The sequence below is a fragment of the Sus scrofa genome, chromosome 2 (genome assembly GCF_000003025.6).
Source record: "Sus scrofa isolate TJ Tabasco breed Duroc chromosome 2, Sscrofa11.1, whole genome shotgun sequence".
NCBI lineage: Eukaryota > Metazoa > Chordata > Mammalia > Artiodactyla > Suidae > Sus > Sus scrofa.
Window position 1 is genome coordinate 2027630 of NC_010444.4, and position 4740 is coordinate 2032369.

Below are 4740 nucleotides of genomic sequence, written 5' to 3' on the forward strand. Positions count from 1 at the left end.
GCAGCCGCTCATGAGAACCGACCGAGGCCACTTCTCCCCGAGCCAGGGCTGCGCAGAGCAGGGGCTCAGCAGGAGGGGTGCCTGTCCCCACCCTCCCCCGATGGCCCCGGGGCAGGGGGGCTGAGGCAGGGGCAGCTGCAAACGTCCTGGCGCTGAGCTGAGCAGCAGCCCCTGGGCGGTGGGCCAGGCAGCCCAGGCCTCCCCCCAGGGCCCGCCGCAGGCTAGAGGCTCAAAGCTGGGCGCCTGCTGCCCCCTGGTGTCCACAGGCGGCACCACCACCAGAAGCCCACCTGCCCTGCCCTTTGGGGACCCCCGGCCCTGCCTGCCCACCTCATTCATTCCTCGCTCCCTGGGGTGACTCGGGCAGGGCCTCACTTTCTGTGACCCCAAGTATCCTTAAGTCAGAGATTGGGGGTGGGGTTCTGCCCCATGTGGTCCATCTAGGCCATGGAGGGGAGGGGGCTTCATTTTCAAAAACAAGCCCCGCACCCCCAAGTGCTGGGGGGGGGGAGGTCACGCACACCTTAGTGAGAAACGGTGCGCGGCCTCCCCTGTCTCAGGGTGGGCAGGGGGCCGCGGAGCCCCGGCGCAGGGAGGGAGAGGGGACAGAGAAAGCGGCCACAGACCCCAGGTGAGGGTCCCCGCCTCCCCCCTCCCCCCTCCCCCCCTCCTCTCTGCCGCCCCTCAGCCCCTCCTCATCCCCAGCTCCTCCTCTTCCTCTTCCTGCCAGGTCCTTCTCAGGGCCAGGCCTCACGGTGCCCTCTGCCCTCTGCCTTGGTTCCGCTGGTCAGAGCCCCGGCCTGGGCCTCTCCGCCAGGCCTGCACCTGGCTGGCCCTGCCTGCCACCGCTGCAGGGCCTGGCCGGCCACATGTGGACCTTCCTTTGTGAAGCACAGCTGGAGCCTGCTCCGCCGGACCAGGACAAACCAGTAATCACAACCCCGTCCCGGGCCGGGAGCTCGGGCCTGGCGGGCATCTGGGCAGACACAGGCCCTCGGGGCAGGAGCGCTCAGAGGAGACAGCAGGCTTGAAGGGAGGAGGGTCCCCGCACCCCCAAAATAAACCTACACCCTAAGGGAAGCGTGGGGGCTGCCAAAGGAGCCACCCACAGCCAGGCACAAACCCTGAGCCTCCCCCACTCCCGGGGTGGTCCTGCTATGCTGGTGGGAAGCGGGGTGCCGCCAGCGACCCCCCAGCAGGGGCCACTCCAGATTTGGGATGAGGGGGAGGAGCCTGGAAAGGGGGGGTCCCAGGCAGGGAGGTGCCATGCCCGGGCCCCCAGGGCCTTCGTAGCTGGTGCCCCAAGAGTGAGCAGGGCATGAGCTGGGTGGGGGCTAGAGGGACCCGCAGGCTCCTGTGGCCCAGGAGCTGTGGCTGAAGGCACCGGGAGCCCCCGAAGTGTCTGCCTGGGGGTCCAGGGTCCTGTGGTTGAGGTGCAACCAGCAGAGGTTGGGAGAGAAGAGAGGAAGGCGGGCAGGCATTAATAAGGGGGTGCAGGCCCGGGGCTGGGGGCCTGGGAGAGTCCAGGTCAGCAGGCTCTGGGGCCCGGGATAGGGGCAGGGAGGGAGCAGAGGGAGGGCCTCGTGGGGCTGGAGTGCAGGGGGTGAGAGGCGGCAGACCCTTGCTGGGGAACAGCAGGGTATGGCCACAGCCCACCGCAGCCCCCAGTATGCCAGTGGGCCCAGAGTCCCACTGGTGGCATCTGGCTTTTCCAGCTCTGGCCACTCCATGCCGGCAGCCTTCACAAAGCGAGAGGGATGGGGCAGGTGGGGGCCATTGTCCAGGGGCAAATCTGCTGGCTTTGGGGCCATGCAGCATGACTGCCCCTTCCTGGCTGTGTGACCCTTGGGAAACTGCTTAACCTCTCTGTGTCTCTGCTTTCTCATCCGGAAGGCATGTCTGTGTGTGCCTGGCACCAGAGCCCCCTCTGATCACCCTCCGCATCATCGGTCTCTCCCTCCAGACCTGGGCGGTGGGCAGGGCACAGCTGAGCAAAGATGACCCCAACAGCTGCCTCTGCAGACTGGACATCCGCTCGGAGCCCAGGGGCGTGGGCTGGCAGAGAGACCCAGACCCCAACAAAGGCATTGCTCCCCCCAGATCTCACGGGGTTCCCTAACAAACTGTCAGGTAGGATGAAGCAGGATTTATACGCCAACCTTGGACGGTGTGTGCACCTGTCCAGGGGGGCTGGTGGGGTACAGTTCACCGTGACTCCACTGGCTCTGGGGGAGGGAGGAACGAGTGGTGTCCCCATTTCACAGATGGGGACACTGAGGTTTTAGAAGATGAGACGCTTGTCAAGGCCGGGTGAATCATGGAGGCATCAGGGGGCCACAGGCCACGGGCAAGGGCAGAAATACAGGAGGGCGCTGCCAGGATATAGGCAGGCAGAGGGACCAACTGCCCCGTGAGGCGGGTCCAGGACAGCTTCGCAGGGCTGTGACCGAGTCCCACTGATGCAAGGGGCAGGGCTAGAAGCTGGGGCTATTTCTCATACTTCCCGTTTGCGAAATACATGCGAGGCGTGGCAGCCCCAGGGCTGAGCAGCGGACCAGAGGCCCTGGCGCGGCGGTGGGGGGGGGGCTAGAAGTTTACCTACCAGGGCCCCGGGGGGCTGAGAGCAGGTAAGGGATGCTGCCGCTCTCCGCCTCTTGAGAGGTCAGCCCGGCTGCCCCCAGGGAAACTGAAGGCATCCCATCCAGGCAGAGGGAGACAACAGTGCCAGCGGGGGGGGTCTATAGGGTAAGAAGGGCTGCCTGGGCTTGACTTCTCCCCCAGTGACCTGGAAGTCCTTCCTGCTTCTTCCTGGAGTCTCTACCGAGGTCCCGCTGCAGGAATTTTCCAGAAGACGCTGGATGTGGGATGCACGCTCAGAACACTGGGCAGTCCCTTCTACAGGGGGTGAGAGACCAGGACGCGGTGCTCGGGGGAAAGGCAGGGCCCCTCCAAGTCCTGCTGGCATGTGCCCCATGGCGGGGCCGAGGGCCGGGAGCCCTTGCTGGTCATGGACCGTGTCGGCTTCCAGCTCCCGACCTGGTGAACAGGCACGTGGCCGCTGCCACGAGCCCTGCTGTCCCATGAGGTGGGAAGCCTCCTCTCTTCCTGATTCCAGGCTGCCCCGCTGCCCTCTCCCCACCCCCACCAGGCCCTGGCCAGGCCACAGCCCCCCCACCCCCCTACAAGCCACTCCCCCTCTGGCCTTCCTGCCCAGACGCCCCTCCTTTGAAACTGTTGTTCCTGCCTGAGTAGGGAACTTGGGGGGAGCTGTTCCTCCAGGGCACGAGACAGACGGGGCCCCGCGACCCTGCCATGTCCCCTGCCGCCACTCTGCTGCCCAGGATGGCCCCCGCCCCAGCGTCTCCCCTGCCTTCCTCTAGGTCAAAGCCCAGTGTGAGTGTCTGGACTCCAGGGTCCCAAAAGGGAGGGTGACCAGCTGGTCCCCACTATTGCATGGAAAGCCCCATGTCCCAGGCCACCCGGGGCCTTGGTCCTTATCTCTGCTCACAGGAGAAAGTCAGGGCCACCCCACAGTGTACGCCAGCCGTCACCAGACAGCGCCCGGACGCTCAAGTTTGCAGGCCTCTCTCCTGGACGCCACTTCCAGCAAACTCCTTGGCCATGCTTCCCCACCCAGGCTGTGCCTCGCTGTCGTGGCCACTGGCCAGCACGAGCCCCTGGAGTGAGCGGCCCACAGCCCACTGTGGGGGACCCTGCCTCCCAGCACTGGCCCGGCACAGGGCGGGGCTCAGCCCCCCGGGTGGTGTCTGCAGAGGGACTTCGAACCCGCACCCCAGACCCCAGACCCCTAACCGGACTGCCTCCAAGGTGCAGCTCACAAACTGCCCCTCCTAAGGCTGTAACTTCAAGGGCAGCTATGTTGGAGCCTGAGGCAGGGGATGCTGTGACAGGCACAGACGCAGCTGTGGAGGGGACTGTGGGCGCCCCCTGCTGTCCAAGGCCTGAAACTGCGCCTCACTTGGGCCCCAGGAAGGACAGCTTCGTGGGAGACCCACCTCCCACGCTTCCCCCTCCCCCCACGCCCTGGCCCTGCCCTGGCTAAAATCTTGTTGGGGTCCCTGAAAATGTGACATTGAGGTGGGCCCTCGGGGAAGAGTAAGAGTAATAAGCGCTGTCCCAGGGACCCTCATCAACCCACTGGGTCTCCTCTCGTCCGGGGTCGGAGCCTTGCACACTATCTCTGAGTTGTGGCTCCAGCTTGGACCACAGCCCCAGGCTGCCGGCCCCCGCACCTGTGTGCTGACCCACGTCTCCAGCCCCTGGAGCACTGAGCCCCAGCAATTTCCCCCTGGAGACCCCCACACGCCCCCGCTCCTTCTCAGCTGACAAACACCATCAGGACACCCCCTCAGCTCCTCCTTCCCCCGATATGCAGACTCTCACCCTCCGCTGCCACCTCCTGTCCAAGTCAGGTCTGTAGAAGCCTCACTGCCCTGGCCCCCCCCCTTTGGTCCCTGAGCAGCACATAAGCCTGAGGTTCCTTCTAGAACAGAAGGCGAGGGAGTTCCCGTTGTGGCGCAGTGGTTAATGAATCCGACTAGGAACCATGAGGTTGCGGGTTCCATCCCTGGCCTTGCTCAGTTGGTGAAGGATTCTGTGTTGCCGTGAGCTGTGGTGTAGGTTGCAGACGCGGCTCGGATCTCGAGTTGCTGTGGCGCCTGGCGTAGGCCGGTGGCTGCAGCTCCAATTAGACCCCTACCCTGGGAACCTCCGTATACA